An 11,173-nucleotide genomic window follows, 5' to 3' on the forward strand; every position below is an offset into this window, starting at 1 on the left:
AAGGAGGTGTGAGATCCTGTTTGTGCTGCAGCAAGTTTTACTTTGGAGAGAGAAGTTTCTTTCTGCCATGCTCAGCTGGCTCGTTGGGGCAATGCCAGCCAGCCCAGGGGAAGGTGAAGGAGACGTTGTAAACTTGATGAAGCCAGGGAAGAATGTGATCAGAGCAGAAGACAGGTAAGGCATGTGTGCAGTAGTTATATGACTGTAAAACAAAAGAGCAAAAGCCAAAGGTCAATGTCTTCCCCAAAGCTTTGAATTTGGATTTAGGTACCTGCTGTCTCTGCCAAGGCAGGCTTTATGCTGCTTCTGTAGTCGTTGATCTCTCTTTTAGTGATGAGCAATTATTCTTTTACCTGCTCAAAGCCCCACAGCAAACACCCTTGGTGGAATGGCAGCACTCCAAGCCCAGTAAAAGCGTCGCTCCTTGGGGTCGGGCTGCTTTTTCTGAACATAGAAAGAAACCAGACTCCAGCAATAAAGTGGAGAAAAAAACGAGGAGGATACATGTACAGGCAAAAATAACTTCTCATGTTTCCTGGAGCTGCTACGAGTTTCTAGATTTATTCAGACTATTCCTGACACTAGACAGCAGAGTCCTAGCACATGCAAATGAAAAATCAATTGCCAAAATGTTGTCCCTTCAGTGCAGAGTCGGGTTAGCCCCGGTGCCAGTGGCCTTTCAGAGATGACTCCCATGGGCAAGATAATCTGTAAGATGGGATAGCTGCTGTAGGAGACATGCTTGCTTCAGTGCGGATGAATTATAGACTATGGGCAGTAGCATCAGATCCCTGTACCTGTGCAAGCACTTGCATGGCCACAGGGGTAAAGCAGCTGAATGTTGCAGACCAGTTCAGCAAACCTTGTGTGCTTGCTCCAGCTTATCTCCAGCACAGACATGCAACCTCTCCCAGCACAGGTTTGCAGGATGCCCAGGCATGGCTCCGCGAGTGGGAGACCCACTGCCTCTCAGCAGGTGGCTGGGGACAGAGAAAAAAGAGCAATGCCTGAAATGATCTAGGATGCGAAGGACTCAGGAGCTAAAAAGGCAGCTGTGAGCAGATGTTATGGGAAGCTCCTGGATGGTGAAGGGTTTTGTTGAATGATTTATGCCCCAGCTGGTGGATGATGTCACACTGCAAACAAACATCTCGCAGGTGAGGACAAGCACAACCCCACAGGCAGCCCAAGGGAAAGTGAGCCAGCTGTTCCTTGGCCAAAGGGCTCCCTAGCACTAGTTCTCATCTTGTCAGCAAAGTGCAGTGGGACAAGACACCTTCATTCCTTTCCTATGTCTCATCTTCATTTTGGTTGTGCCTAAAGCGGAAGAGGTAAGAGGAAGAGATTAGCAGGAGCCTTAGTGGGTCCATCACGGTGCTTCAAAGAGTTGGTGGAATGTGTAGGGTCTTGATGCATGAGTTCCTGCAATTAAGATGGCAAGTGTGATTAAGACATCAACGCTCACCAAAAACTTTAGAGATCTGGGCAGCCAGTGCAGAGTGGCTGTCAGACTCCCAGTTCATGTCTATATTTCATTGTAGGTGATGCACATGAGGCCATGCAGGCAGGCAGTAGCAGAGGAGGAGCACCCCGGGGCTGCAGAGTGGGGGTCTGCTGGTGACCCCACCACCTTCCTCTCCACATCAGTTCAAGCAGCTATGGAGCCGACTGTCCAGTTTAGCTCTTTCTGGGCTGGTCGCTCTGCAGCAGCACTTGCTGCTGATCTGAGCAGTAAGTCAGAGGACATTGTCAGGAGTAGCCTTACAGCAACATCATTCACACGCACTTTGTATCCTGCTGAGATGCACTAACACTTTTTCATCGCCTCAGCCAGCAGAGCAGCTGATTAAACCAGACCCACTGGGGTGTCTCTCCACAGCTATCTGCAGGGTAATCTGTTACCTAATAGTTCTCCAGAGAGGTGCTTTTTATGGGCTTTTCTATTACTGTTTTGTTGATGATAACGTAATGCTCAACATGTTGTGAAAACAAAGCTGATTTATATGTCTCACAAGCAAATAACTAGATGATTTATTTGAATATAAACATAAGTTTTAGGGCTGTACATCACTGATTTATTGAGGTCTGTATTGCTTTATCACCTGCTCGCTTAATAGATGGAGGTGAGGTACTGTGTTTCCATCAACTGAAAATCTGCTCCTTTACATAAGTTGAGTTTTCTCTTTTTTCCCTTTTCCATGGGCTGGGCATTGCTGCGGCTGGCTCAGCCATGTGCTGATCTCCTCCTCCTCTTCTGTTAACAACCACATCACTGATAAAAGTCTACAGACTCTGGAGATAGCACTGTAGGTATCGGTGACATTTCACTAGAGATGGCGTTGCTGAAAAGTCAATTGATTTAACGATTTTGTTACAAGAGTGGCACTGCCACCACTTCCCCAGGATGAGACTGCATAACTCTCAAAGTGTGTGTGAAGCCAGTCAACAACCTAAAAATACCGGGAGTTCAGGAATGACAGGAAGCCACAGCAATGGGAGTACTAGCTGGGGGTACACTGCGGGGTTATTATTTCTTCCTTTTTTTGAATGCTGCAGAATCGATGTCTGGGGTTCGTGAGAGAACGAGTGGCACAGTGGCTGCCCCCACCATGAGATGTGGTAGAAGTCTCTGGAAAAGCATCTCAGCTCACACAAGTGGGTGTAAAGCTACATGCTTATTAAATGTAAAACCACTGAGTATCCTAGAAACAGGTGGTATATCTGCAGAAGGTGGGGAGCTCTTAAGGCCACTTCAGCTCTGCGTGTCTCACCTCTGCTGCCCACGTGTACCCCCAGGGCAGTAGCAGGGCCAGCACTGATTTACTGCTCACCTCCTCTCACCTCTCAAAGACAGGGGAAAACAGCCTCCTCCCTGCAGTGGATGTTCAGACACTGCTACTGCAGCTGAGGAGACAGCGACCACCCCAAGGTGCCTTTTTGGGGGTTCACAGCCTGGGGGGCTGGCACAGGCTGCTCCAGCCCCATGCCCTGCGCTGTGGTGTCCAGCAGCACGGTGCTGCTGTTGGGGCTGGTCTGAATCATGCCACATTCGCAGGGACTGTGCCAGGCTGCAGCTGCAGCCTCCCCATGCTCCTGCGGGACAGCAGCTCCATGGGTGACAGGCCGGGTGCGGAAACCCAGTACCCTGCTTTGGGGGCAGAAGAAAGGCAGTGGTTGCATCCCCCAAGGGGTGAAGCACTAAGAGGGGGCTACCAGGAAGTCTGAGAGGAGAGACCCGGACCCAGCCAGCTAAAAACTCACTCAGCGGTAAGGAAAAGGCAGGCTGGGCTGAGCACCGCTGTCAGCTGCAACCCCATGGTGCACAACTGGCTACCGCATTTTCCAGATGTTGACAGCTGGGGAGCATCTCAATGGCAATGAAGGCAAAGGCAGCTTTGAAAAATACTGCTTAAGGGAAAGAGCAATATTGAGACCTATGTTCTCAATGACAAAACCAATACATTTTAAAGTGTTGCTATAAACCCTGGTCCTCTGTTCCTCCCCAAACAGATCAGATGGAGCAAAGAGATTGATCAGGCACTTGATGGCTGCAAAACACATCGAGTTACAAGGGCAAAAAGGCTCCATGAGAGAAACTCTGCAACACCAGATGACTCTGGCTGTTGATTTGAAAAGAAAAAACGTAATCAGGGGTGAATCATTTGTCCTCCCTGGATCACAAAGCCAAAAAACACTTCAAAATCCCTGGGTGGAAGACAAAGCCCAGCATGACCGTGTTGCAGCCTTGTGACCTGGTTTTATCCAGGCCAGTGGAGATTATCAGGATTTCGTCACTAGCCTCTTTGGGTACTGGCAGAGGAGGCAAAAACCCATAATCGGGCAAAATGTGACTTGGAGCTGGCGTAACAGGGAAACTGGGTCTCCACAGTGCAGACGTCCAAGAATCCAGTGAATTGGGTCTGCTGTCATCAGTGACCTAGGAAGAGCTGTTTGGCCTTCTGGCTTGGCAGGTTTAGAGAGGAAATTTGTGGGTTTTGAGGTTCTTCTACTCACAGAATGCTCCTCTGCTGAAAGCATCGTGACACCTCTTGGTTTAGGCTTCAATGACATTTTTTGGTTTGACTTTTCATGCTAACAGAAGGGGAAAATGGGCTCTTGTTCCTCCAGAAGGAGACGGCAGTGTATTTTTAAAAACAAATTACGTATGAGGGCTAATTAACTTGGCATTTACCGCTTAGCATTCTCCTAGATAAATTTTCTCCAAATGAAACCACATTTTGTTGCAAGTAAGCTTCTGTATTCCATCTCTTTCCTCCTGCTGCTTCATATGCTGTGCTATTAAGGTCATGAGCCATCTTCCATTGTCCTGTTCAGTGCCTTCGAATTAAGTAACGAGCAAAGCAAAGATCCCAGGTATAGGTTAGCTGTGAGGGCTGAGACATATCTCAGTGGGCCTCCTTATGGTCCTGGTCAATGTTTTAACAGCTAGGAAGAGCCTACTGGAACAGGTTCCTAGAGGAGCTTTCAGCCAAGCAATGATTTAACCAGTTGAGATGCTGTTGTTTCTGCTCATTGTAGCGAGACGCTCTGAAAAGGTCATACTAATGAGGGGAAGGAGACTACGTAGGTGAGGAATTTACCTCCTCCTCCAACAGTAAGGCTTTGCTAAATAATTTGCTCTCTGAGCATGCTGTGGTTATGGTTAACAGGCTGGGAGAATGGACAGTCTGGATGTGTGGGTAGGATGGGGCAGGCAAGAAACTCTTGTCCTTGCTGCCACAGGCCCCCCAGGCCCCTGCCAGGGTGTGCAGGACATCTGTCCCACCATGGGAGCTCCAAAATCCTGTTTACTCGTGCTGTGCATATGGCTCAGGGTTACGTAGCAAAACAGGGCTGCGCTTGCTCCACTCACCAGGGAAACACAGCCTAAGAGAAAGTCTAAGCTTGTTTTGACAAGGAATAGTGACTTTATGTTGACATTATTTAGGTGTTATTTAATGCTCAGCAAAGTCCTCCCTGTCTTGCCGACATCGTTTTCCACCCCAGGGAGCATTCCCTGCCCTCAGGACAGCATCCGACTGTGCTACTGAGAATTCATGAATTATCTAAGTAGCTACCATAAAAGAGAAGGGGTTTGTCTGAACCCATACAGAGAGCAACCAAGCAGAGTGGCAGCTGAAAAAAACCTGCTCAGAAAAAGCACTAATGTAATGAATCACCATAGTCTGTATGAAGGGGGAGTTAATAGGAAGCTCTCATTCAAAAATTGCATTAGAAGATGCTGATGGCAATGAGCCCACATCAGTTTCTCTCCCCACACTTCCGCTCTCCGCCATCCCAAATTGAGTTAAGGTGATCCAGATGTGCCTTTTATTGCTTTAGGAAAAAATATGGCTTATGTTTTCCTGAGAGTCACATGTAACTAATGCAACAAATGCCCAGCACAGCAAAGGTAAAGCCCCATCCTCAGCGGTGTGACCTGCCACAGTGGCAGTAGGTTCAGTGGGCTTTCCCCAGGGCTCAGCTTTGGGGGAGAAGGTCTCAGGAGCCTGCTTGAGAGGATGAAGTGATAAAAAGCATCACCATGACAGCGGTTTGTGGAAGGTCTGCATGACTAACTGCATATGTGCAAACCTAAAGCTTGAAATTCTTTCACTCTTTCAGATTTTTCTTTTCTTCATTTTTAAGCCTGAATTGACACATCTTTATCTAACAATATCAGTTATTTATTTTTCCCACTATTCTCACAATACCAAACTATAAACATAAGTGGTGGTGGTGCATAAATAAAGGAAGGAACACAAAAGACACATACACAAAACCCAAACATAATATTTAGTTGTTGTAAAGCTCCAAGGCTCTAATCCTAGCTTCAGTATATTAAATGTGCTACAAACAGAACACACTTCGTGTTCAGCTTTTGAGACTGTTGAGTTAAAATGAGGGCAACTTGGCTAGTGAAGAAGACAGACCAGAGGGCAAAAGGAAAGACAAGGTTTTAGCAGAAACAACTGTGAGCAAAAATAATCTGTAAGAGACTGGTGTTAATAATCAACCCTCCCTCTTCTCTTACCCTGCCTACCAGAAAGCCCATCACAGTTGCCTTTAGGTGGGTGCAGAAGAAGCCTCCCAGGGAGCACTGCTCAGGGCAGACTACCTCCAGGTAAACCTCATTCTACAGGAAGAAAAGCAAGGCTATGGCATTTAGTAGAATCACCTGTATGTATTTATTGACCTCCCCAGAGAGCATGGCTGCTCAGCACCACTAAACCGCAGGCTGTCCCAAACTCCTTTTGAAAAAAGCCACCCCACTCTGTTTGAGAAACGGTCCAAATTTGGGTCTTTTTCTTGATGCAGCAAAATTCCTTTCTGCCCTTGAGCTGAGAGAAGTGGGTGCTCTTGTCAGGCAGAGGACAACCAGAAGCACATCTCAGAAGCATATGATGTACTGTGCTCTCTGGAGTCTGCTAATGATGTTTGATTAATTTTCATTATCACTGTGAGCAATCTTTGGGCTCCCTCTGCATCTGTCTTATTTAGAGTTGCCTTTTATTTCTTAGTTGAATGGCAACTTCTACAGACAGTGATCTAATTGTTCCTCAGCACCTGCTTGAAGCTGTCAAAGTTACAGATGGACATTATGTAATTTGCAGTAGACGTGATTTGGTCTTTAAGGCTTAGACCAAATAAAATGCAATAGCAGATTAGCCAGTAATTGAATGAAGTAGGAGGTAGTGTGCAGGCTCATGCTGGGGCTGGACAACACAATAATGGAGCAAATCAAAATATGCATGTTGTGGTCACCACACGGCAGGATGAACAGCCTTTCAGCAGGTACCCTGAGCTAACAGCATGCAAATCACCCTCTGTCTACCAGGGCAATGAGCTTTTGCAGTGGATTTTAGATTGAGTCTTTGCAATGCTATAAAAAGCAGATGCAGCAGCCCAGGGTGGGTTATGTGCTGTCACCTGTGGGCCTGTCAGCACTCTCCAACGGATCGCAAGGAGTACCTTGTACTGAGCCGTGTGACGGGTAAACACAGCTCCGGAGTTGGGATCATGCAAGTCTTTCGAGTGATGCAGAGGGATGCGCGAGGCCAGGGACCCTCAGAGGATCACAGTCAGAGGAAGGGTGCGTTGGGTTCAGCTCACAGAGGCAGCCATGATGGCCTCTTACAGGCACTTGCTGCTCCAGGACATCAGAGGCAGTAAGTCAGCCCTTCGCTCGCACCTCAGACAAAAGCCAGGACACTCGTCCTTGGTAAGGCCATGGGGGTGCCAAGACAGAGCACGTGCTGATCCCTGGGTTTCTTCACATTCTGGAAAGCGTATATCCGTGTTAGCATTCAGCTGCAAGTTCCTCTCAGCTGGACTTGGAGAAGCCCTTCTGTGGGCTACAGTCCTTCAGTGGGTCTGTGCAAGGATCCCAGCCCTTTCTTTGTTATCAACCTTAATTCTGATTCCCTCCTATCTGGATGACAACATGCGCTCATTGAGACAAATACTGAGCAACTGGGAGTGATAACAGTCAGATTCACAAACTGAGCTGCTAGTCTACATATATAAAGCAAAACAATCTTGGACTCTGTACAGGAAAAAATGTTTTAAATGTTATTTTAAGATATTATTTAAAATATTTTTAGCTTACCAAAAAGAAAAGATCCTCCAGCTCACTACAGTACTGCACTAGACTGGGAGGCAGGAAAGCTCAGTTCACTTTCCTCTGCTGCCCCAAAGCTTCAATGCCCTGAACTCATCTTTATGCTTCACATTTCTCATCTAGACAGCCAAAAGCATCAAGTCCAAAGACTTTTGTCTGAAGAACTGTTGGCTTGACTGATCCATATTTGGCCCTCATGAAGGTCTCACTCTCAGGGTACTCCCCAGCTTTTGAAGGACAGGCTGGATGAGACTCACCTCCAACAAAACCAGATCTTCCTCTCTCCAATAATTAGTCTGAGCAACTACTTGCCTTCTATTACATGAAATCAGGAGTTACTTGAAGTGCCATTATATTTTAATTCACTTCAGTGTACATGGAGAATCAGGCACACTGTACCCAGCAACAATGAAAAAAAATATAGTCCCTGGAGCAAAACCAAAAGTCATTCCTGATTACATTACCACGCAGCCATGCACAGTGTAAAATGGCAAACTCAGCCACCCTCCCAGCATTTGCGTAAAGGAGAGCTTAATACTCCGTGCTCTGACAATCAAAACATTGCTATTTCAAATAGATATTATTTTCCTTGTAAACCACGTTTTGTTAATTGAAGAAAGAGGTGTTGTCTGGGGCTGAAAGTCGCAGCCTGGGCACGGCTGTGGGATGCGACGAGGCAGCCAGGGCAGCTCGCGGGGAGCTGCTTTGCAGGGTGTTGTCATGGGAACAGAGCAAGTAGGGCAGCTGCTGTCTTCTGCACAAACTCTGGCAAAGCGGTGGCATAAAATCAATGGTGTGCAGCAGCACTAGGAGAGCCAGTGATTAGGTTGTCTCTAGTAGAGATTTAATCTGAATGAAATGCAAAAGCCAGAACATCCCTTTGTGTGGAAGTGGTGTCACTCCTTGCGATCTGAATGTAACAAGACTTTATGCCAACCGAGTGGGCATCTCGGCACAGATGTGAGAGGGAAAGGACTGGGGGAACCACAATTTCTTCTAGGAACACTCCAAAATAAGGTCATGTTAGAAAGCAGATACTGACGGCCTTGTTTACTTCCATGGCTTCACTTGATTTTCACCATTTGTGTACATTTTAACAGCATATGAGTCAGGCATCCACAATGATTAACGGCTAAAGACAAAGGGTTGAGCCTGGTGTGTACGTCACCACAGTGTACAAGCTAAGAATACAAAATACTGCCATAGTGTCAATATTTGTGGTCATCTGAAGTATCCAACTCCCTTTGCATAATGCTGGTTTTGAACGCAACTTACCTTCTCTGTGCAGGTCTATGTATCTGGAATTACTAGAATTTTCTTTATGTTTATAAGAAATACCTTGTGTGATATTGTGGTTGCTAGGTATAAGCAATGGTTAAGAATGGTTTCTTGCATAAAGAAGAAAATGGAGATTCCTGCTCTTGCAGTTATAAGTGATAATGTATCTAAAAAAAGAAAAGAGAATATTGTTAATATTACACCACAGAGACCAGTGAAAGTAGAAACAAATGCAATAGATAAGCCAAGATCTAAGAATGGTTAAAAACGCTAACTAAAAAAAAGGTTAAAAGAGCAAAACTCAATTCATTACCTCCAAGCTTTCATTTTATCTTGCCCAGGTCTGCTGACAAAGTAAAGAGCTCCTAATTAAAGCAGGCATCTGCAGTATAACCATGTTGCTGCCACTGACCCAGGCCAGCATGATGCTGAGCGTATGCTCCTCATTTCCTATCGACACCAAAGTGTGAATGAGGGGCCCTCACCCATCCAGGGCTTGTCTGATGTGTGCTTTGGAAAAACGACCAAAATAGCAGGCAAGGGAAGGAGACGGAGCCAACACATGGAGGGGTTCCCAGTTTACGTACTGAGGTTATTGATTAAAGTCTCTCTGCTTAGCAACAAGTTTGAGAAAAGTAATGATAAACTTTACCACAAAAAGGCCGGTAGTTGTATCGTAATCACAGTCTTGCCTTGCCTTTAACGCATCTCTCACTGGCTCTGGTGTTTCCATGGAGGTTGCAGCTAGGATCGGAATGAAATGGCTGCCACTGGGTAGTGCATCTTCTGGATTCAGAGTGACTTTCCCTTTAGTGCTGACCTCTTTGAACACAAAACAGGGAGCACAGATTTATAAGAGAAATCCCAGTGGATTACTCTGTATGGTGAAGAAACTGTGGGTCCTTTTTGGACATAGCTATCTCTATGCAGACGTGCCTCTGGCAAAAGCTCTTCTGGGGAGAAGGAGAGGGAGTTCAAGACAAAGCACGTGGAGCAGCGCCGACCTTGTCTCTCCCAAGGGCAATGCACGCAGAGTGCCCGAGATCCTGCTGGGTCAGGCCCAGCAGAGGCTGTTAATAAATATCGGATTAAATAAACAAATGCAGAAGCTGTTCTTCATGCTGCAAGGGATGAAGTCAGCGTTGTGGACTTAAAGATCATGGCTAACCAGCTGAAGCTCCCTTCTCATCTACAAGCTGCTACTCCAGGTATTTGCAGCATGTCTCCTTTGCTGAAGGAAGGGACACGCACCATGAATTGCATTGATAAGAGCATGACATATGTCACTAATTGAATCCATATGCAGAACACGGCATGCTCCCCACACGTGCGATATGGGGAGCCAGCCACCACTAGCAAAATGCTCACGTGTGTGAGTACTGACTGACCTTGCATTAACAGAGATGGACCTTGAACTCTTACAGCCTACAGAAAAGAGTGGATTCACTGAGACAGAAAGATAAAATAGATGCAGAGCTCTTTCAGCACTTCCCTCCATTTGCTTCATATCGTAAATATCAATACAAATATAGAAATACAGAGGTAAACAGTTTGTCCAGCTTGTCCTTTCCGTATGCATATATTTCTGTTGTGAAAGGCTTTACATAACTTCTAACAGCAGATTGCAAAATAATGCCCCAGTTACGGAAGGAAGCCACCAGCCATTACATTGCACTAATGTAATGTAATGGGTCTCTGAGATGACCTATATTTGGAAAGCTTGCTTTTATTGTAAACCTTGAACGCCATCCACCCACCGGCATTGATTTCTCTTTGCATTCTCCAGAAGCCAAAGACCACAAGGCCAGAATACCAGCTAGACGTGAACACAGCCACTGAGGTTTTGGACCAAAATGGAAACTCATGAGACAAAATTGTGCTGTTTATTTTAAGGGATGCAGCACCAGGGACAGAACGTATTCAAAAGGATTCTGATGACCAAAAGGTGAATTTCTCATTAGCCTAGAGCAATTGACATTGCAATTAATTGCTTCCCACACTTCTTTGCTAAGTAAAGGCTGCTTTAATAACAAGTGCTGCCATCATTTTAATTTTTTAACTGAACACAGGAAAGAAACAAAAGACAATCTGTATTTACTTTGTTTTTCTTTTTGTGCAAATGTCACATTGCTTTCATGTTGGCAATGACTGCAGAAGTGCTGATTCAATTACTTATTTACATAATCCCTTCAGATTTTTCTTTTATATCATTGTTGATAATGAAAAGATTTTTTCAGCTGAAAAAAATGAAGGGAAGCAGGCAAGTTCTGAATC

Source organism: Patagioenas fasciata, chromosome 5, assembly GCF_037038585.1.
Source record: "Patagioenas fasciata isolate bPatFas1 chromosome 5, bPatFas1.hap1, whole genome shotgun sequence".
Classification (NCBI taxonomy): domain Eukaryota; kingdom Metazoa; phylum Chordata; class Aves; order Columbiformes; family Columbidae; genus Patagioenas; species Patagioenas fasciata.